The following is a 24,335-nucleotide window of genomic DNA, read 5'->3' as shown; positions in this document are numbered from 1 at the left end:
CACTTCAAATAGTGGCCCTGACAGAGGCGGAGGAGGAGGCCTTGGAGCTCAGCCGGACGCCTGGCTGTTGCAGATACCGAGAGTGGCACCCCACAAACGTCTGGTGACACAACTTTAATATTCATCACACACAATATGAATTGATAATATAAATGATTGACTTGTTGCACACCTCGGTATGCTCATCGCAACATTACTTCTGTAATGATACTTAACATTGCTGTATGTTCTCTTCCAAGGCCTTCGAGGATTGCTGAAGGACCACACGACCTGGATGAGGGTGATTCCTCAGAGGAGCTTCATGCCTCTGAAGTCGCACCGTCATCATAGTGAGCCATGCACCAGCGCAGATACTCACACTTCAGTGGGTCCTATTAGACAGTTAGTTGGGCTGTCACCTGGTGATTCACCACTCACAGTTGAACACGAACAGACACTGGTTGTAGGGGCAGCTGTGGAGAGTCGGCGTCGGTGGGCGCACTCCTCTCCAGGCTCTGCTCAGCTGGACGCAGATGCTGAACCCCGGGGGCCATCCTTGAGAAGGAGAATGATTGAGGTAGAGATACACCTTTGCGACGTACTGGAAGACTTGCCATGCTCAGTCTCTACAATAGCGGAGAGGATGGAGGAGTCCACCTCCAGCATAAGTGGAGTGGCAGCACAGGTAAGTGCAGGAATGTCTGCGTTGGACAGAATGGCAGCCTCCATTGAGCTTCAAGCACGGCTCACAAATGAGTCCATTCAGGCCATGACAATGGCCATGCGGACTCAGGGTGACCAATATTCTGCCGCCTTAAACAGGCAGACAGATACATTAGCAGTGGTCTTACAGGCATCATAGATATCCTCCAAGCTGTTGTCCAGCAGAGTGGTAGGAGTGATGTGGCCGTGGCCCTGGTGACGGCGAAAGGGGACATGGAATTGGGGATTCCACTCAAAGCGCTCTCCATCTTACCCATTGCCCCCCCACCTCAACCATTACCCGCAATGCTGCCTCCTCTCCAGATGGCCGTCTGCCCCTGCACAGGTGCAGGTGGAGCAGTCTTTGACGGGGCCCTCATGGGCTCCAAAATCCACAGGGCGTAGGCCCAGAGCATCTCAGCAGTCAGGGCAGGGACCTGAGCAACCTGACACTACCTCTGCTGAAGCCAAAAGGGATGCACCATGTGGAAGTAGTAGGAAGAGGAAGGCAAAGGTTTTGTGATCACCAAGGGTATGCAGGAGGCAGTTTGACTAAATGTCATGTTTTTCATTTCTCTTTGTTTTTTGTTATATTCACAATAAAGGTCATAATTGTCACCACCACTGCCACATCTTGTCCATTCTTGATTCCCTTTCATGAAAGCGCATGTGCCTCATCATGAACGGCAAGAATTGATGCCATCCATTGGGCAGATTTAGAATGGGTGTACGTGTGGTTGTAGGACTGTTTTGTGCAAACGGAGGGAGGGGTGGGGCTGGTTTTGGTGGTAGAGTCATTCCAGACGGTCTGAATACTTCACTATCTTCACTTTGTAGATCTCCCTATGAGAACCTATCAGACATGAGTGATTCCCTGGCATCACAAACAGCCAGGTGTACCCCTATTCTGCCGATGGGTTGCCCATCGTCCTCTTCCTCCTCCTCATCTTCTTCAACGTTGCCGCCAGATGAGGATGCTTCATAGGACCTCATCCACTTCTAATCCTCCCTGTTGAGCGATGTTGTGCAGGATGCAACCCACAACTATTATTCTACACACCCTCGCTGGTGATCCTCCAGATCGATCCAGGCACCTGAAGCACATCTTCAGCATTCCTATGGCTTGCTCAGTGACAGACCTGGTGGTGATGTGACTGCCAATGGACCGCTGCTGTGCCTCGTTGGTGAGGTTTCTCACAGGTGTCATGAGCCACGTCTGCAGGGGGTATCCCTTGTCTCCACGGAGCCAGCCCTTAAGTCTGTCTTGTACGTGGAAGAGGGCTGGCATGTCGGACTCACACAAAATGAAGGAATCATGGCAGCCGCCAGGGAATCTGGCACACACCTGCAGAAAGCTCTTCCAGTGGTCATACACCAGCTGCGCATTGATAGTGATATCCCTTTTGGTTGATGAACAGTCCTGCCTCATGTGCATGTTCATTGCACCCTGCACCTGTGGAAAGCCAGCCAGAGAGTGGAAACCCACTGCCCTCTCAGTCTGGCTGATGTTGACGTAATGCCCTTGCAAACAAACCATCCGTGACCTGTCGTATACACTTATGCGCGGACGACTGAGAGATCCTGGTGATGTCACCCGTGAAGCCCTGGAAGGGTCTGGAGGCGAAGAAATTGAGGGCAGTGTTGACTTTAACAGCAATGGGCAATGCGTGGCCACCAGGCCCAGCTGGGAGCAGCTCTTCCTGAAGGAGCGTGCAGATGTCTGCGACCACCTGACGACTCAATATGAGCCTTCATGGGCACTGCTCCTCAGAAAGGCCCAGGAAGCTCAGCCTCTGCCTGTACACCCTCTCACATGGGTAGTGCCTCCTGCATTGTCGGCCCCTCCATTGGTCCGCTCTCTGCTCTTCCGCAGGTCTGTTTTGTGGACTAGCAACTCCCAGAACTGGACGCCATGCCTGCCGCGGATGGTGATGAGCCTCCTCTTCAGATGCACTGTAGAATAAATCCATTGCGCCCCCCCCCCCCCCCATCCTGATGTTGTCAGTTTGAGGAGGTCCAAAGCATAGGTAAATACGTCTGAACACAAGAATTCTCAGTGTGAACCAAGAAATCTGAGTCAAAGCACAAAGAACACCCAGCCAAAGGTTTGTCTGAGAGAACTGAGTGCCCAGCTGCAAAAACTCACCTTTTCTTCACACGTGTCAATCACTGGTTGCCGGCTGCAACTCGCCTCCGTTTCCATGGTGTCTTTTAGGAGACATGTTCAGAAGCAGTTAAAATGGTTTGTGTCGGTCAAACCACAAAAATTTAACATCTTTAAGTACTTTAAGCATCTCAATTCGCCCTTTAAATATCAGCCCACCGGCTTTAAGTGTCAGCAGGACTTCCGGGTTTCAGAAGCGCGCACGCACCCAGACGCGTCGGGGTCAATCCCGGAAGTCGGCGCGTTGGAGCCGGGATGCGGTCCCGCTCCAAAATCGAAGAATTTTCACTGCCCACCCGCCCCTGACCCACCCGTTCTTCAGGATTAAAATTTACCCCATTGAGTATTTAGACAGCAGCACTGCGGAGGGCACTGTTGTAAGTTTGCACATCATGACATTAGCAATTTCCAAGCCTGACAAGCCGCTGAGTGGCATTTAAAAGTTGAAATGATCTTTCCATATTTTTAACACATGATGGAATTGTAGACAAAGTCTAAGTCATTTATAACGCTAAACTACAGAGGCAATAAATGAGCCGAAATTCCAGCTGGGAACTGATGAAAGATCGCTTTACTTTTGCGGATGATTATTTACAATAAATGCTGTCAGCAGTCGAAAGCTAAGGCAAACCTTTCTCTGAGTCACAATGGCTGCCCTCTGTGCCCGGCTGATCAAAAATATTTTCTTTTTTTAAAAATTATGCGGACTACATGAGGCCAACTGAGCATGAAGTAATAATAAGGGCCGCTCCCGGGGGATTGGGTGGTTCTGGGACCTTTCTTCACATTCAGCACCAGACTGACGGGAAAAAAGGCTCCTGTCTTTACTGGCCGTAAAGACCCTATGTGAAGTCAATCTCAAAACAATTCTTAGCGGGCAATGGAGTATAGCATAAAATTGCTCCTGATTTTATGCTAATTGACATTAAATTGGCAACGTCGGTCAGAGAGGTTAGGTGATGGCTGGCATGGAGAAATTGAAAATACTGCATTGATACGACAGTGGCAATATAAACTAAATGGTACAATTTTAAATTATTTGGATAGTTCTTTCAAAGACACGATGGGCTGAATGGCCTCCTTCTGTGCTGTATGATTCTATGATTCGACAAAAATGGGAAGCAGAAATCATATCAATTTCAATAGGAAGGTAGGCATTGCATAGCCATGTGTTTGGGTTTAGCGTGTCACTTTAAGGATCATCTGCCAGACTTTTTGTAATATACGTTTCTCAGGGATGTTCTCCCATAACGAAATAAAATGGTATATTAGTGAACTGTTCTGTTTGTTCCCATGAGAGTGTCTTACAGTTTAAAGCAAAGGATCACTCTGGCCCAACCCAATCCATTCTTAGTTACATGTACAAAATAATAGAATTTTTTTTGGATAAATGCTTGAGGCGGAAAATTTTTGCAAGGCTCTGGGGAAAGGGCAGGGGAATGGGACCAATTAGGTAGCTCTTTCAAAGAGCCGGCACAGGCACGATGGGCCGAATGACCTCCTTCTGTGCTGTATCATTCTATGATATGATAACGTAGAAACCAGTATTCGTTTCCACGTGAACCACCAGTTGGGATTTTCCTCACCAACTTGATCGCGGATGGAAGTATGACTGGAGAGATCCTTTGGCCACCCAAAACACTCGGAGTAACCCCAGCAAATCTCCCAGGTCGCCAGTCTCCTGGTGATGTTTCTGCACGCAATTGGGAAATGGTCACTGCAAGGCCGGGTCGTGTTGTGCTGCTTCAGGATTTCAATGCCTGCAGCAGCTTAAAGAGCCAGGCATCTTCAGGAGCACTTTGGATGTCTGGAATGGAAAGGCTTGCTCACAATGACAGAGAGAGGGCAGTGAGGCCCAACATTTTCAGAGGCCTTGTTGCGGGAAATGAGAATGAGGAGCGATGTCTTCGTTGGGACTCGGGGAAAGAGGCCAGTGGTAGGACAGAAGAGCCTTGGTAGTTGCTGCTGCCTCCATAAGACCCTGGAGTACTGATTCCGGAGCGAGTTTACTAGCCTGATCAGGTCAGGCAGGGTAAGAAAAGCCTGCCACACCTTCCAAGAATTTACTGTACTATTTATGTCTGCCACTTCTAACCACTTTCCCCTCACGGTGTTGAAGGGCTTATCAACCAGGAGGATATGCAAGACGTGTTTCATCCTTATCTTTCACCTGCAAGTGTTTCTTCACACAGCCTGACTTACATGCATCCCATTAGAAGTCTCACAGGGTACGTCTGTCGTGGCCCCATTCTAGCTTGCCGGCTGACATCTGGTTTTGACTGTATTTCATAGATAACAGATGGCATTGTCACTTTTTGCATTCTTCTTAAAAGAGAACATAACACAAAACACGGGAGATAAATTGGGCTTACATGATATGCCAGATGCCACCTTGTGCCCAATCTTCTGGGTTGACCCTATGGAGCAGAGCCTTCACCTGCCTCTTGCAAGCCAATCCATGTAACGGGCAGGTCCCGAGGCTGGGACTCCAGATGTCAAAGCGCCTTCTTTGGGACCCTTTGTAGGGTTGGCACCAGGCTTATCAGCCAATCCGCCTTCGTTTCAGGCTGGAATCAAAGCCTGGACCCCTGCAAATCTGGCCAAGAAATGTTTTAAAACATTTTTAAAGTAGCCCCCTTTGTAAAGGCACTTTTCCTCCATTGTCCAACAAACCCCCACTGGGGACTCTTCAGCCAGACTTTCCAGCCTCTTCAGGGGATGGTGGAGAGTGGGATGGGCAGGCACCCCAGATGCACCTCTAGCCCGCCAACCACATTTAAATCGTGGGACTTTCCCCGACCCTGCAAACTTTGATGGGGTCAGTGCTGGTGGTCCAGGATGAGCATATCTTAGTCCTTACCCTGAAATGTGCCACACCATGGATTTTTAGGTTCAAGGCTCCAATTTCTCAAAGACCAGGGAGGACAATGGGGTTGAACTCACTCCCATCTGTGTAAAATCTTTTACTGAGTAAGGTCAGAGAAGAAATGTTCCAACGACAGTAGCATCTAGTATTCCATCCAGGAAAACAATTTGGAACCAGCTGCCCTGCTTTTGCTGGTACTGCTGCTGGTTTGATGTCTTATGCTTAATTGGCCATGACGTTCATCTAAACTAGCAGCAACAGAAAACTGCACAGTATCACTGAGTTGTGCAAAATTCATATTTTATGGCAGGAATTTCCTCAGAGTTGCTCTGTTCCGCTGTCATAACTTCACTGGAAGTGGGGTGGAAACCCTGTTCAGGTGCATAAACGAGACTTTCGCTGCACTAATACAAATGCAAAATACTGTGGATGCTGGAAATATGACATTAAAACAGAAAATGCTGGAAAATACTCAGCAGGTCAGGCAGCATCTGTGGAGAGAGAAACAGGGTTAATGTTCCAGCTCGATGACCTTTCGTCAGAACTGGAAGATGTTAGAGATTTTAAGCAAGTTTTTAAGCAAGTACAGAGCCAGGGAAGGGAAGAGTCGGGAGGGGGAGGGGGGTGCAGGAAAGAACAAAGGTGATAAGGTGGAGGCCAGGAGTGATTAAATGACAAAAGGGATAATGGTGCAAGGCAAAAAGGGGATGGGTAAAGGGACAAGTAACAAAACAAAAGATGGGTCCAGAGGAGATGTAAACGGTAACAGCAGAATAGCAGAGGGGAAGGGAAAGATGGAAAATGTGGCAAGGAGTAGAAGGCTCCCATGGCCTACCAATGTGGCGTAGACCCCAGGGGTGTGGACCACCCCGTCGACCGTGCATTGAAGGGGAGCCCCACCCCAAGCACCAGCCCACACCTCCTCCACACCCAGTGATTCTGGTGCAGCCATCCTCCATTACCGCCACCTGCTGTCCGAGAAAATGGGAGCGGGTGGAGAAGGTCCAAAGTTGTTAAACTCACTTGTTAAAATCACAGAGTGTGTTCTCACTACTGAGCACTATCCAGTGACCTTGCTGGGAAGTGCTTGTTTGTGTATGTTGAGAGAGCAGCACGGGCTCAGTTCCCACAGTCAAATAGCTTGCCAACATTCACCATCTGAGCACAATACAACGAATGGCTACTTGAATGGGAGCTGGGGGGTTTGGGTGGGGGGAGGTGGTGGGTCAGACAATCTGCACCTATGGAACTGCATTAGTCAGTATCTTCAGGACAGGAATGTTTTAGAACTTGGAGGAGGGGAGAGAGGAAACACTTCTTCATCCATCATATTCACAAGCATTCACACAGTTCTGGCCTTTTAAGCCCTTTCTGCCGGTAGTGGGGCAGGTGATAAATATAATGTACAGTACTTACTAACCTCCCACTGGTATTACAGGATGGATATTATGTATTGCATTAGCTGTTGTTAGTCATTGCTAAAGCCTTTAGCAGCAATGGTACCCAAAGGAGAGGGTTCAAAGGCTTACTTTACATCTGTCAATTACAGTAAATATTCATGTACAATACTTGGTCACAGAGTCATAAACCATTGGTTTCACCCATCAAGATCCCTTTGGAAACACCTTTTTGGTGTTCCATTGCTGCTATTTTACAGAAATGATGCAGGACATTGCTCAATGGACTCTATCAATGGAACATTTATGGTATTGGATGTCAACTGGTTAAAAAATACTACATACTGTATGTATACCATTAGTTTGTACAATTACAAGAAACTTATATTTTCTAAATATTCTAAATATTCAGGTATCAAATAGTGGATCTCCCATGGTTTTGCACAGGTTAACCCAGAGGATATGGTCTCTCTCTCACTTGTCTTCATGTTCTTATTCCCCGTCTTTCCTCTTCTCCTTACGTCTCTCGTTCTCTTCTGCTTCTCTCATCCTGTAGCTTCTTGTCTCACTCTCTTCTCTCTACTGCTTCTCCTTTTGTCTGTTTCTTCTTTACGTCTTTCCTTTTGGGTGTAAGATAGTCAGTGGCACGGCATGCTGTGGCAGAGAAAGGAGATACAGAAGAACATAAGAAATAGGAGCAGGAGTAGGCCATTTGGTTCCTCGAGCCTGCTCCACCATGGCTTATCTTCGACTTCAACTCCACTTTCCTGCCCGATCCCCTTGATTCCCCTGCAGTCCAAAAATCTATCGATTTCAGTCTTGAATATACTCAATAACTCAGCATCCACAGCCCTCTGGGGTAGAGAATTCCAAAGATTCACAATCCTCTGAGGGAAGAAATTCCTCCTCATTTCAGTTCTAAATGTCCAACCCCTTATCCTGCGACTATGTCCCCTAGTTCTAAATTCCCCAGCCATGGGAAACAGCTTATCAGCATCTGCCGTGTCAAGCCATCTTAGATGTATATGTTTCAATGAGATCACCTCTCTTTCTTCTAAACTCCAGAAAGCATAGGCCTATTCTACTCAATCTTTCCTCATAGGACAACCCTCTCATCCCAGGAATCAATCTAGTGAACCTTCGTTGCACCACCTCTAAGGTAAGTATATCCTTCCTTAGGTAAGGAGACCAAAACTGAGACCACGGCCCTGTACAATTGCAGCAAGACTTCCTTACTCTTGTACTCCAACCCCCTTGCAATAAAGGCCAACATACGATTTGCTTTCCTAATTGCTTGCTCTACCAGCATGTTAACTTTATATGTTTCGTTTACAAGGACACCCAAATCCCTCTGAACACCAACATTTAATAGTTTCCTACCAAAGTGAATAATCTCACATTTCCCCACATTTTACTCCATCTGCCACCTTCTTGCCCATTCACTTCACCTGTCTCAACCTGCCAACCCGAAAACAACATGTTTCTTCCTATTCTCTGTTTTCTGTCCATTAACCAATCTTCTATCCATGCTAACATATTATCCCCAACCCCTTGAGCCCTAATGTTGTTTAACAACTTTTTATGTGGCACCTTATCAAATGCCTTTTGAAAATCCAAATACACGACATCCACTGGTTCACCTTTATCTACCCTATTAGTTACATCCTCAAAAAACTCTAATAGATTTGTTAAACACGATTTCCCTTCCATAAAACCATGTTGACTCTGCCTAATCATTTTATGATTTTCTAAATGACCTGTCACCACTTTCTTAATAATAGATTCTAGCATTTTCCCAGTATTGATGTCAGGCTAACTGGTCCCTAGTTCCCTGTTTGCTCTCTCCCTCCTTTCTTGAATAGCAGTGTTACATTTACTACCTTCCAATCCATTGGGACCGCTCTAGAATCTAGGGAATTTTGGAAGATCACAATCAATGCATCCACTATCTCTGCAGCCATCTCTTTTAGAACCCTAGGATGTAGGCCATCCAGTCCAGGGGATTTGTCGGCTTTTAATCCCATTAATTTCTCTAGTACTTTTTCTTTATAATATTAATTGCTTTAAGTTCCTCACTTTTGTGTGCTTTTTGTGTCTTCTACAGTGATACAAGACAGATACAAAATATTTGTTTAATTTCTCTGCCATTTCCTTATTCCCCATTATAATTTCTCCTGTCTCAGCCTCTAAGGGACCCATGTTTACTTTTGCTAATCTCTTCCTTTTTACATACTTGTAGAAGCTCTTACAATCTGTTTTTATGTTTCTTGCTAGTTTACTCTCATATTCCATTTTCTCCCTTTTTATCAATGTTTTGGACATCCTTTGCTGGTTTCTAAAACTCTCCCACTCCTTAGACTTACTACTCTTCTTGGCAACATTGTAAGCCTCTTCTTTTAACCTAATACTATCCTTTACTTCTTTAGTTAACCATGGAGTTTTCCCGTGAAATTTTTTTTTCTCAATGGAATGTATGTTCATTGACAATTTTGAAATATTTCTTTAAATGCTTGCCATTGCTTATCTACAGTCATATCTTTTAATCTAATTTCCCAATCTACCTTCGCAAACTTGCCCCTCATATCTCTCTAATTGGCCTTATTTAAGTTTATGTCACTCTCAAACTCAATGTGAAATTCTATCATATTATAATCACTCTTTCCCAGAGGATCTTTTACTATGAGATTACTAATTAACCCTGTCTCATTACTCAAGACAAGATCTAAAATAGCCTGTTCCCTGGTTGATTCTACAATGTATTGTTCTAGGAAACTGTCTCGAATGCATTTCAAGAACTTGACCTTTGCCAATTTGATTTGTCCAGCCTATATGAAGATTTACGTCCCCCACGATTATTGCATTACTTTTGTTACAAGTTCTTATTATTTCTTGATTAATACTCTGTCCAGCAGTATAGCTATTCCTAGGGGGCCTATAAAGTACTTCTGCCAGTGTTTTCTGCTCTTTGTTATTTCTTATCTCCACTCATTCTGATTCTACTTCCTGATCTCCCAAACCAAGATCCTTTCTCACGACTGTCCTTATGTCATGCTTTATTATCAGGGCGACACCCCTCCCGCCTTTTCCATTTTGCCTGTCTTTTTGAAACGTCAAGCACCCTGGAATATTTAGCTCCCAGCCTTGGTCACCTTGCAACCACATCTCGGTAATGGTTACTAGGGTAGGGTAACATAGTCGCTATGTTACTGGACTAGTAATCCAAGAGGCCTGGACTAATAATCCTGAAACATGAGTTTAAATCCTCTATGGCAGCTGGGGAATTCAGTTACTTAAATAAATACTGGATTGTTGTAAAAACCCATCTGGTTCACTAATGTCCTTTAAAGGAAGGAAACCTGCTGTCCTTACCTGATCTGGCCTATTTGTGACTCCAGACCCACTGCAATGTGGTTGATCCTTAACTGCCCTCTGAATTGGGCAATAAATGCTGGTCATGCCAGCGACACCCACATCCCCTGAATGAATAAACCAAAAAAAACTAGATTAAACCCATTTATCTCTATTTGTGCCATTCATTCGTCGACCTTGTTACGAATGCTTCATGCATTCAGATAAAGCGCCTTTAGCTTTTTACCATTTTTCCCTGCTTTGACCTTATTCGCTGATGCTCTATTACCATTAAACTCTCTGTCCCTTCCTGTCACCCTCTGCTTGTCTTTACTCAAATCACTATACTGCTTTGTTGCCCTGACTTTTCTCTTTAGATTTATAAATTTCCCCTAACCTGATCCCTCCACTTTTTAGTTTAAAGCCCTAGTTATTCTGATGGCGATAGGCTATATTTTGTGGTGGGAGTGTTGTGGGAAATGTGGCATTCAGGGGATCCTTTCCCATCCCCTTCCCCAACACCCATGCTGCTCCCTAACCCCTTGCTCCGAGTGCACTCCAACATCTGCACTTTCCACTAATCCCTCTGAAAGTCAGAGTCACTCCAGCCCTCTTGAGTGAAGAATTTCTTCAAACCCTTCCCCCTTCATTCTTCGAGTCTTAACCCTGAGCTTTCAGCGCTGGTGGACACTTTGAGCAGCTCATTATTCAGTTCTTCTCTCTCCCTCTCAGCCTCTCCCTTTATTTAAATCCCGTTCATTCAGTCCCAAAACTGCACTCTGAGTGGGACACTGCACAACACCAATCAGTGGTTTAAATCGGGAGACTCACGACTGTTTAAATTGTCAGTACATGCTGAGCTGTCCCACAGACTATCCCAGGGTCCAGGACAAGCTGATCAGAACAACCGTCCTGCACTGACCTGGGTTCAGTTTCCAGGATTTGAGCCTTTATATCTGCACGGTCACCTCAGCAGATTTTACTGTAACTCACTCTGACTTTCAGTGGGAACGTTACAACCTGGAACTACAGCTCTAAACAAACCTTCTACAGCAACAACCTTCCGACTGTCAGCTGGCTGGCGATATTTCCATTGTTCACGCTCCCTTCACACAGTAAAGCTGTTCAGATCTTCTAGTCTATGCAACCTGTCCTCATCATTTGACCTCAAAGCCCTGATATCATTCTGGTGAATCTGCACTGCACATCATCCAAGGGCAATATATCCTTCCTGAGTGGCAGTGCCCAGAAGTGAACACAGAACTCCAGATACGGTTTAACCAGAGCTTTATATAACTGTAACATGACTTTCAACCCTTTGAATTCCAGCCCCCTTGAGATAAAGGCTAACATTCCATAAGGCTTTGAAATTATTTCTTTGTACCTGGCCTCTAGTTTTTAGTGATTTCTGTACAAGGACCCCGAAATCTCTCTGCTCCTCTACAGTTCGTAGCTTCTCACCATTTCAAAAATATTCTGATTGAACTTTCTTAGGTCGGAAATGGATGACCTCACACTTCCCCACATTGAACTCCCAGTTTTGCCCACTCTCTGAATCTCTCAAAGTCTCTTTGGAACTTTCTGCTCCCATCTACACTATTTACTCTGCCACCTAACTTAGTGTTGTCAGCAAACTTGGAAATATGGCTCTCGATTCCTTCATCTAAGTCATTGATAAATCCAGTGAAAAGCTGAGGCCCCAGTACAGATCCCTGGGGAACACCACTTGTCACATCCCAACAATCAGAGAACATTCCCTTTAATCCTTACTCTCTGTCTTCTGTCTCCCAACCAATTACCAACCCAAGTCACAAGGTTACCGACAATTTCATGCACTCTCATTTTAGCTAATAATCTCCTGTGTGGAACCTTATCAAATGCCATCTGGAAGTCCATATAGACAACATTCATAGACACTCCCTGTCCACCATATTATGGATCGCCTCAAAATTCTTTACTAGATTATTCACACATTACCCATCACAAATCCACGCTGACTCTCTTTGACAAACTATGAGCAGTGCAGTGGGAGATCTACAAATGATAAGTGGTTGTCTACATTTACAGAACAGGGAGTGAGCACCAAACTCAAGGACTGGGAGCAGCCGGTCAGTGAGGGACAACAGGGAGGGACCTGAGAGTGGGGCTCAGTAACCAGTAGTAACCAGGCTTCAGGCCCCAGCCTACCTTTGAGCAACGCCATGGAAGATCTACTGGTGACATTACATTGAACTATTCCACCTGACAGTGCATCAATATTACTGGGTCTGTTAAACTTCATATTGCTTGTTATGAATTTCACAAATGATGATACAAGATAAACACGGTGAGACAAACCTTTCAATTTCCACAACCATCTGTCTATTCTGCTGGTTGATGATGTTTCCTTGTGTTTTCTTCACAATCTAAAGCTGTTCACATCTTCTAGCCGACTGTTTTCACTCCTAGATAGATCAGCCAGTTAGTAACAGTCAGTGCAGCTCCCTTTCCTTCACTTAAACTGGTTGTGCAGCCTCCTGCCTCAAATTGACCCAGTTTACAAACCTCTCGTGATGTCTGATCTCACTGTGATGCAAATCTTGAAATTAAAGCTAGGCTATTCATTAGTTGTAGAAATCTGGAACTCTCCTCCCTAAAAGGCTGCATATACTAGAACAATTAAAGCTGATTGATAGATCAATTTTTGTTCGGTTAGGGTATCAAGGGCCTATTCCTGTTCCTAGTCTCCCCGTGTAATACGTTATTGAAACCCCCAGGAGAAACTTGTTTACCCAGAGAGTGGTAGGAATGTGGAACTCGCTACCACAAGGAGTAGTTGAGGCAAATAGCAAAGATGCATTTAAGGGGAAGCTAGATAAACACATGAGAAGGTAATAGAAGGATATGTGGATAGGGTGAGATGATAAGATGGGAGGAGGCTCGTGTGGAGCATAAACACCAGCATAGACCAGTTGGGCCGAATGGCCTGTTTCACGCGCCGTAAATTCTATGTAAATAGACAGAAATGTCCACATACACAAAGATATAGAATCGGACAATGGAACTTGAGATCTAACGGCAGAGACACCATTAGATGTCCTGCTACAGCAAAATCGGGCCCAAAATCTTTCATGAATAATGACACACTGAAGCAATATGTTGTGATCGAAACTAAAAGCAAAACAACTTGAAATCTGAAACAAAAACAGGAAAGTATCTGCGACGACAACAGACTAGTCCTCAAAAAATGTCAACTCCTCTGTTCTTTCATCGTAGCTTGACTGACTGACCGACTGAGGGTTTCTGGTATTTTCTATCGGGCCTGGGGGGTATTTCATGAAAGAATCGAGTTACTAGAGGTAAATGAATCACATTGGTGAATGGGCCCGTGTGGGGCAGATGTCACTCAACGTGGACAAGTGTAGTGTCCTGGAGGAATACCGTGCTCAGGCTACGTAAGGATTTGGTACACCCGCACTACGAGTATTGTGAGCAGTTTTGGACCCTGCACTTGAAGGATATTGAGGAGTTGGAGGCGATGCAGAAGGAGTAACAGGATGATATCAAATCTTCGAGCTCTTCATTATGAGGAGAGGCAGAGAGAGCTGGGGTTATTTACTTTGGAGAAGCGCAGGCTGAGAGCAGATGTGATTGATTGTGGGATTGGATGCAACATGGTTATTTGAAATGGAAGGGATGGTAGGACTGGAGATCATGCCTCTAGATACCAGATGGGATTACTTGTCATAGAGTCAACACCCTCAGGAACAAATGTTCTCAACATGTGGGGAGTATGGGCTCACTACAGTCCTTTAAAAAGGAACTTGACAAGTTCCAGAGAGGACATTGGCAGTTACAGGGAGTTAGTGGTTGGTTTAGATTGTGTCGTGTCTCCGGTTACACAGAGTTAGTGGTTAGTTTTGATTGTGACGTGTCTCCAGTTACTCGGAGTTGGTGGTTTAGTTTAGATTGTGACGTGTCTCCGGTTAGAGGGAGTTAGTGGTTAGTATAGATTGTGACATGTCTCCAGTTACTGGGAGTTAGTGGTTAGTTTAGATTGTGACATGTCTCCAGTTACAGGCAGTTAGTGGTTAGTTTAGATTGTGACGTGTCTCCGGTTACAGAGTTAGTGGTTAGTTTAGATTGTGACATGTCTCCAGTTACTGGGAGTTAGTGGTTAGTATAGATTGTGACATGTCTCCAGTTACAGGCAGTTAGTGGTTAGTTTAGATTGTGACATGTCTCCAGTTACAGGCAGTTAGTGGTTAGTTTAGATTGTGACGTGTCTCCGGTTAGAGGGAGTTAGTGGTTAGTTTAGATTGTGACATGTCTCCAGTTACAGGCAGTTAGTGGTTAGTTTAGATTGTGACATGTCTCCAGTTACAGAGTTAGTGGTTAGTTTTGATTGTGACGTGTCTCCGGTTAGAGGGAGTTAGTGGTTAGTTTAGATTGTGACGTGTCTCCAGTTACAGGCAGTTAGTGGTTAGTTTAAATTGTGACGTGTCTCCAGTTACAGGGAGTTAGTGGTTAGTTTAAATTGTGACGTGTCTCCAGTTACAGGGAGTTGGTGGCTAGTTTAGATTGTGACGTGTCTCCAGTTACAGGCAGTTAGTGGTTAGTTTAGATTGTGACATGTCTCCGGTTAGAGGGAGTTAGTGGTTAGTATAGATTGTGACATGTCTCCAGTTACTGGGAGTTAGTGGTTAGTTTAGATTGTGACGTGTCTCCAGTTACAGGGAGTTGGTGGCTAGTTTAGATTGTGACGTGTCTCCAGTTACAGGCAGTTAGTGGTTAGTTTAGATTGTGACGTGTCTCCAGTTACAGGGAGTTAGTGGTTAGTTTAAATTGTGACATGTCTCCAGTTACAGGCAGTTAGTGGTTAGTTTAGATTGTGACGTGTCTCCAGTTACAGAGAGTTAGCGGTTAGTTTAGATTGTGACGTGTCTCCAGTTACAGAGAGTTAGTGGTTAGTTTAGATTGTGACGTGTCTCCAGTTACAGGGAGTTAGTGGTTAGTTTAAATTGTGACATGTCTCCAGTTACAGGCAGTTAGTGGTTAGTTTAGATTGTGACATGTCTCCAGTTACAGGCAGTTAGTGGTTAGTTTAGATTGTGACATGTCTCTCCTGGAGCCTCAGGGAGTGAGAGAGAAATTGCACAGAGTATTTCCTGGATTGTCCACATTTCTTCTGTCTGTTCAGTGTTATTAAGAGGTGGACGACAGGGTGTGAGGTCATGCTGTCCACTGGATGGGGTGAGCTTGATGGGCCTGATAGTCTTTACTTGCCATTTTTGTGTTTGTGCAGACGGCGATTGTCTCTGGGCCCTGCCTGGTGTGCGGCTCAGAGAGTTCACCCAGTCAGTAGCTAAGCCCAGGGACAATCCCCAGTCTGCAATCCCCCATTGGAGAACTCATCTCTTCCCCTTTCAGTTCCTTGCTATGACCCATGCACAAATCACAAAACACACAGTAATTTGGTTAATTTTCCTTCCACGTTTATTTCCAGATTTTAAATTTTTCACATTTAAGTAGTTGCAATAACATAGCCCTTAAAACAAACAAAAAATGACAGACAGGAAAGGACCCACTGGTCCATCCAGCTTGTGCCACACAAATGTGTATCACAAGATATTCACTCCTCACCCGCACCCCAGACCATGTGATCTCCTGGGAGAGGCGAAAAACCAGATTAAAAACCCAGGCCAATTTGGGGGGAAAGAAAATCCTGGAAATTACTCTCCGATCCCCCCTTAGACGTTCGAAACTAGTCGAGGAGATCACTCTGGCCCTGATAAGGACATGCATTACAAGGCGATTGATTTTCCACATCTACTCTGCGGACACCATCTGAACACAGTTGCCTTGGAGGCTGGTCTCCAACGATCTCCAGTCCAGCTCTGTCCCAGCAGTCACTCCCCGAACATTCAACGATGATTTAAATCCAGTCGGCGCCTTGTCCAGAGTTCCCACTTCTATCTTGTTACAGATTGAACGAAAACTGTCCCATTCTTTTGTTTAAAGTGCCAACTGAAACATCCTTTAATTCACAGGGATCTGATCCCATTCCTCTGATGAAATATCAGCTCCTGAACATTGATGGTCTGAATGGGGGGAATGTGGACCTAATTATCGGGAAGCACCGGCATAATTTCCTGGGGAAAATCTCTTAAGGCGTAGCCTCCACTTTAAGACATTTTTCAGATGTCCTAACTTTGGAGAACGTGCCCACATGTTTCCCCTCCCTCCCCGGCTCCCGTGCAGTGTTCACTTTTAGCACACTCCAGAACTCAGTTTGTTGATACCCAAAGGCAACCCAGAACGAGGAAAAGACACAAACCAAACACTCCCCCACAAGACCCGAGAGACAACCAGGTGGGTGGAAAATGCCGTGTAACTTGGAGAATGAAGAGGACCTTACAAGGGAGCAGCTTACAAAGGGTCAGCTTACAAGGGAGCTGATGGTCATTCAGGCATTCTTCACACACTGCTGGGGACTAACCAAGTAACACTGAGGACAAGGAGGATGGAGGTACTTGTAGGGGAATGGAGACTTAAGTGACCAGGACAGACATTACAAAGTGAGTATTACCCATGAATGCCACGCTGCTGGTGTACCCTAATCTGATAGGCATTCCATCTCAACAGCCAGGCCATCAATCAGCAGCTGGCCGGATCCAGATCCAGATCCTGACTCTTCAGCTCACTGTTTGGATCGAGCGCCCATGAATCACACTCACTTTGACATATTTGCCCTGGGAGCCGGATTCTGTTCCCTTGCAGGGTCCACCCTTCTCATCCTGAGTACCAGTTGGACAGTGTCCAGCAGTGTATGGAGGATGTCGGAATGAAGCAGAAAGATTCCCTAAAAAAGTAGGGATGTCTTAATTCTTCAAATGACTTGGCATTCTCCTGTGGGCTCCTGAAGTCAGACTGGCAGCATTCAACACCAGGGTTCTGAGAAGCACGGTTTGTGAGGTCAGTAAAGGGTTAACCAGAACCACCATCTGCTGCAATTTTCTGTAGCATCCTGGAGATCAGGCAACCCTGAGCAACAGAATCTAGAAACAAAAGAACAAAAGACTGTCACAGCCTCCACCTTGACTGTCTGAGGTCCTCGAGCAGATTGGTGATTGTCCGGTGATGCGAGCAAGTCGATCGATCTGGTCACCCCCCCAAGTCCTGAAGATATTCTGGACGACCTCAGTGTGGATCATCCACTCGTCAGGGTGGACTGCAGAGCAGCTGAGTGTGCCGACTGTAGTGTTGTCCACGCCGGCCAAATGTGGCACCAAGAGTGTCACCCCGTCGTTCAAACACCAATGGGAAGCAACGTGTCATCTTGACAGAAGGACCCAGGAGGGAGTCCCACCCTGTTTGTAGACAAACCGGACTACTGTCATATTGTCTGTCTGGAGACACACTGTCTTACCCCGCACCGAGTCTGAAAATGGATAATGTCCTATTGTACCGTTCACACCTCGAGCCTGTTGAAATGCCAAGTGAACCCATCCCTGTCCACTGGCCTAGAAGCCCATTCACCCTGAATGTGACCTCCACCTTTATATTAGAGCATTAGCTGAAGAGCCTGATGGCTGTAGCACCAACCCCTGAAGAACACTGTGCTCTCAGGACCACCAGCTCTAGTTCAGATGTTGTGACAAAGGAGACCTGTGGAAACATTACTGGCAGAGTAAGGCTCAACTGGAGAAATATCCCCAACAGTTGAGCCTTCTGGATGACTATCACTCACTCACTCTTAGTGTGGATGGTAGAAGACCATGATGTCACCTGCCAGTATGCCCACCAGTAGATGGTTCCTCTGATGGTCAAACCAAACCATGTTTTGAAAAACATGGAGGCTCAAGCTGCTCACGCTGAGGATACTCACTACTCCTGGTCTCCTGGACCCAAGTGTCCAGAGTGATCCACTTCCACATGGAAGGACTGGAAATGGCCGACCCATACAGATCTGGATCACTGCTTGGGGAGATGGAGCTGGACAGGGTCTCGAAGGTTACTTGTTGCGAGCTCCCTCAATTCCAGGTCCTAATCTGGAATGACGGGCTGGCCTGGTACAAAGGACATTGCGGTCCGGATAAAGCCTTGAAAGGCTGCTGTCCCTGAGGGGGCCTGTAGGTGAGGTGTGGGCTAAACTACAAAGTGAGACAGTGTCCCCGCCTTGGGTGCCAATCCGGGAATGTCTGAAGGTTCTGCTGGAGATGCTTGTAGCCCTGCAGCAGCTCCTCCACTTGCTCGCCACAGAAGCCCTCAGCATCAAACGGCAGCTGCAGTAGTTGCTGCTGCAGTTCCTGAAGGAACCCCAAGGTGCGCAGACATGCTAATTGGCGATAAAAGATCCATTGGACAATGGACGCAGCTCCTACATTGAGGGCACCCACACAGCCTGCTGCTGCATTGGATGCTCTCTGAAGGTGGTCCTCACTCTGTGGCAGGGATTGCTCCCTCAAAACACCTGCCAGACATTTGCCAGCCGATAAGTTAAGCCATCCCAGTTGATTTGATGGCAGGGAACATGGGATATGCGCCAAACCCTGCAGGAAGGCGGTGGGTGGAACAGGACTAGTTTCCTGGGCGGTGACCTTCCTTCTGATGGTTTCACGACTGCAGTTCGCCAGCTGAATCAGCGAACTGGAAGGTGTGAAGCAGGGTGGCGGAGGCACTATGGACACTGTCTACCTTGGCCGTAACCGGAGGGTGCTTATCAAGTCCACCCAATCTGCCCTGGAGATTGGTCGGACAAGAGCAGCAACAGTCTATACCTGAGGCCTTTGCAAGACCCCAAGTATAGACTCAACCCCCCCCACCCCACCCGGGTGCAGGGACTTCTGGAACCGACAGTTTCAGACTCTGGGTCACCCTCGTGTTGAATACATGAAAAAGCCTCAGCGACTGGAGGTCGTGGTCCGACTCAGGCTCCCAACTGGGCTTCCGAAGGCGGGAAGCCTCCGGGCAGCTTCCTCGGGCTGAACCGACAGGGAAGTTTGATAGTTAGCCCCTGGCAACAGGGATGAGGGCGGCTAGACCAGCAACGGGCTCATGAATACAAGCGTCGATCGAGTTAAACCCTCGAGACATGAGCCCCTGCCACTCGGGGGAGGTGCCACTGAGGCACACGTAACCTCCCTGGGAGTCAGAGCCCTTGGAACCTGGATGCCCCTCAGGAATGGTAGGGAGCGGCTGAAGGTGGCTCCACAGTGGTGGGGTGGAGACACTGATCTATAAAAAGTGAAGGTCGACCTGTGACTGCCCTCACCAAAGTGGAACATCACCCGCAGCATAGGTGACCCCGAGCGGGGTCGAGTCCTCCGAGGGTGGTGCCCCCAAATGAGCTGGCGCCAACTGGAGACCAATGTCCCGGGGCTGGGTTGGTGTCACCAGAGGGCATGAAGGATGCCTCTGGTGAAGGACTCACCAACAGTAGCTGGCGGCGCTTGGGGGAACCAGCCTGATTCTGGCACCAGTAGGCACGGACACCTCAGAGCCAGCTGGTGCCAGAGGAGGACTCTTCCTCTTTATCCCAGGAGGCCTCGGTACAAGTTGGTACCGGGGCTTCACCCGATGGTGTGGACTGGGATGGCAGGGACTCTACACCATCGAGGCAACAACCGGAGCGTCCCCACCTCGAGACTTTCCTGTTTAGTCCCAAGGTGGAGCTGCGGCCGACATCGGTCAGAGATGACTGTATGGACTGGGCCCTCTCCAGTGCCAGTGCAGTTAACCCCGAGCGGTGCCAAACTGAGCCTGGAGTTGGAGCAGGTTTGGTGATTGATGCCGATGCAGGGGCAAGATGGCTGGACGTGGAGGTCCAGCCCAGGGGAATGGGGAGGAGGGGAGCAAATTAACAATACCAATAGATGTCAGAATAAGTCAAGGCGGAGCTGGTAGGGATCACAGGCCCGGAAACCTTAATGTCCAAACTACAGACGCAGACGATACGCGGCCTCTGTGAGCCTCTGCAATCAGGCCAACAAGTGTCTTCCTCTGCTTCAAATATTGATCCCACGTATCAGAATCAATGAACCAGCTCGTAACATTTAATTTTGTGATTAGTTTCTCACTCTGACATCTACCTGTTCAGATAATTCTGGTCTTATTGGACTGTACTCATTCTTAGAATCTATTTTAAATCACTTTACCCTGGGAAGTGAACAAAGTCCACAAAGATGGAGGGGGGGTGGGGCCTTAGATTTTGCTAAAACTGGGAGTCTGGAATTGGAAAGAAATGGGACAGAAGGGAGAGGGTGGGTTTAACACCATCTCCAGTCATTGGCTGCGTGTTGAGATGGGTCTTTGGGGGGGTTGGTTGTTGGCCGTCAATTAAAAACAATTTGAAAGATGTCGAGTTGGCACTGAGAAATGGATGGGACACAGAGGGATGGTGTGAGGAGAGTTTCAGTTGCACTGCTCCCTCCTTTGTGGTATCTCAACTGGCATTGATTCAATTTCGGTCGGGATGCGCTCTCTCTCCCTCGTATTAGATCCACTTGTTCTTTGTGGTTCTGTTACTCACAACTTTAGTCTGTGGATAGTTTGATCAAAAGTCCAATTTCCCTCTCACTCATCCTGACACCAACCGTGTACCTGTGGCAGAAGAAAAAATTACACATAAAAAAATCACTGGAACCGTGGGGAGAGGAGGACACTGAGTGAGATGGGAACGAATACAGTATTTCCTGTGTTTCAAATGGAAGGAATTGGTCCAGTCCCTATTCACTGCAATAACCACCCACCTCTGAGAGATTTTCTCCATCTTGTGAAGATTTTCCCAGCTTCCTCTCTGAGTTCTCTTCATATTCTCTGTGTCTTTCTCTCTTTTCTCTTTCTCTGAATCTACTCCCTATCTCCAACTATTCCTCTGCCAATGGTCTACGCTCCATCTCCAAGACATCTATTCTCTCCCACTCTGCTGGCCCGTTCTATTCCATTTAGAACACTTGTAATTAGTTTTCCAATGAGGAAAATGAATTTTGAGTTTTGTAGCTCAGGAGAATCAGTTGAGACTGCCATACCTAGAATCATAGAAAAGATCAGCACGGACATGAGAGGCTGAATGGCCTGTGCTGATTGATTTATTCCTTGTCTCCTGCTCTTTCCCCATAGCTCTGCAATTGTCTCTTTTACAAGTATTTATCCAATTCCCTTTTGAAGTTACACCTGGGTCGGTGTCAGGACCGGTGGGGTGGGGGGGGCAGGTCCCCAGCTCGGTCAACGCAGCCCCAGTGGGATTACTGCCGAGGAGGAACATCCCAGCACTAAGTGTCCACTTGGAGGCCCAGTAAATATCAGTATTCCAGGCCTCGGCCTACCTGTGGGTAAAGTCACAGGAGATCTCGCAGTGACAACAAATGAAGCTCTCGACCCTGCTGTGCCACAGTGTTGCTGGATCTGTTCAAATGATCACACGGTAGAATCCGCTCGAATTACCCACTGGAACAAACGATGACTGTAGCCCGCTGACCATTCCAGCCCATTCCCCATCTACTGCTGCTCAATTACACCACAGAAGGGGACACTTTGAATTGTGCACTTTCCAGTGCAGGCTCTTCAACTGATGCCACCCAATCCCTGCCTTTCCCCATCTCCGTTTACATTCTTCCTTTACAAAATTCCAATTCCTATTTAAATGATTTTACAGTTTCTGTCCGAATAGCCGCTTGTTCTAATAATCATCTTGTGTGAAGAATTTCTTCAAACCCTTCCTCCTTCGTTCTTCGAGTCTTAACCCTGAGCTCTCAGCGCTAGTGGACACTTTGAGCAGCTCATTATTCAGTTCTTCTCTCCCCCTCTCAGCCTCTCCCTTTATTTAAGTCCCGTTCATTCAGTCCCAAAACTGCACTCTGAGTGGGACACTGCACAACACCAATCAGTGGTTTAAATCGGGAGACTCACAACAGTTTAAATAGTCGGTTCGTGCTGACTCCCTCCACTGTTTAAATTGTCAGTACACGCTGAGCTGTCCCACAGACTATCCCAGGGTCCAGGACAAGCTGATCAGAACAACCGTCCTGTACTGACCTGGGTTCAGTTTCCAGGATTTGAGCCTTTATATCTGCACGGTCACCTCAGCAGATTTTACTGTTACTCACTCTGACTTTCACAGGGAACGTTACAACCTGGAACTACAGCTCTAAACAAACCTTCTGCAGCAACAACCTTCCGACTGTCAGCTGGCTGGCGATATTTCCATTGTTCACGCTCCCTTCACACAGTAAAGCTGTTCAGATCTTCTAGCCGACAGTATGTCGACAGTCAGTGCATCTCCCTTTCATAGAAACATAGAAAATAGGAGCAGGAGTAGGCCATTCGGCCCTTCGAGCCTGCTCCGCCATTCAATATGATCATGGCTGATCCTCTATCTCAATACCATATTCCTGCTCGCTCCCCATACCCCTTGATTCCTTTTGTATCTAGAAATCTATCTAGCTCCTTCTTAACTATATTCAATAACTTGGCCACCACAACCTTTTGTGGTACAGAATTCCACAGGTTCATCACTCTCTGAGTGAAGAAATTTCTCCACATCTCAGTCCTAAATGTCCTACCCCATATCTTGAGACAGTGACCCCTCATTCTGGACCCCCCAGCCAGGGGAAACATCCTCCCTGCATCCAGTCTGTCTAGCCCTGTCAGAATTTTATCTGTTTCAATGAGATCCTCTCTCATTCTTCTGAACTCGAGTGAATACAGGCCGAGTCGAACCAATCTCTCCTCATGCGACAGTCCTGCCATCTCAGGAATCAGTCTGGTGAACCTTCGCTGCACTCCCTCTATGGCAAGTATATCCTTTCTTCGGTAAGGAGACCAAAACTGCACATAATACTCCAGGTGTGGTCTCACCAAGGCCCTGTATGACTGCAGTAAGACATCCTTGCTCCTGTACTCAAATCCTCTTGCAATGAAGGCCAACATACCATTTGCCTTCCTAACTGCTTGCTGAACCTGCATGTTTGCTTTCAGTGACTGGTGTACAAGGGCACCCAGGTCCCTTTGTACATCAACATTTCCCAATCTATCACCATTTAAATAATACTCTGCCTTTCTGTTTTTACTTCCGAAGTGGATAACTTCACATTTATCCACATTCTACTGCATCTGCCATGTATTTGCCCACTCACTCAACTTGTCCAAATCGCCTTGAAGCCTCTTTGCATCCTCCTCACAACTCACGATCCCACCTAGTTTTGTGTCATCAGCAAACTTGGAAATATTATATTTGGTTCCCTCATCCAAATTATTGATATATATTGTGAATAGCTGAGGCCCAAGCACTGATCCCTGTGGTACCCCATTAGTCACTGGCTGCCACCCTGAAAAAGACCCATTTATTCCTACTCTCTGTTTCCTGTCTTTTAACCAATTTTCAATCCATGCCATTATATTACCCCCAATCCCATGTGCTTTAATTTTGTACACAAACCTCTTATGTGGGACTTTATCAAAGGCCTTCTGAAAATCCAAATAAACCACATCGACTGGTTCTCCCTTATCTATTCTACCAGTTACATCCTCAAAAAACTCCAGTAGGTTTGACAAACATGATTCTCCTTTCATAAATCCATGTTGACTTTGTCTAATCCCGTTGATATTTCCTTCACTGAGACTGGTTGTACAGCCTCCTGCCTCAAATTGGGCAGTGATGGGATTGTTTGCCTTCTACCAGCGATGTTAAACAGTTGCAAACATTTACAGCAACTTGAAGAGGCCATTCAGCCCCTCGAGCCTGTTCTACCATTTCATAAGATTATAGCTGATCTGTATCATAACTCCATTTACCTGCCATGGTTCCATATCCCTTAATACCCTTATCCAACAAAAATCTATCAATCTCTCAGTTTTGAAATTTTCAATTGATCCCCAGCCTCTTTTAGTGGGGGAGAGT

Source organism: Heptranchias perlo, chromosome 3 (assembly GCF_035084215.1).
Source record: "Heptranchias perlo isolate sHepPer1 chromosome 3, sHepPer1.hap1, whole genome shotgun sequence".
Lineage (NCBI taxonomy): Eukaryota > Metazoa > Chordata > Chondrichthyes > Hexanchiformes > Hexanchidae > Heptranchias > Heptranchias perlo.
The sequence above is the reverse complement of the archived record's forward strand: the minus strand, read 5'-3'. Positions refer to the sequence as shown.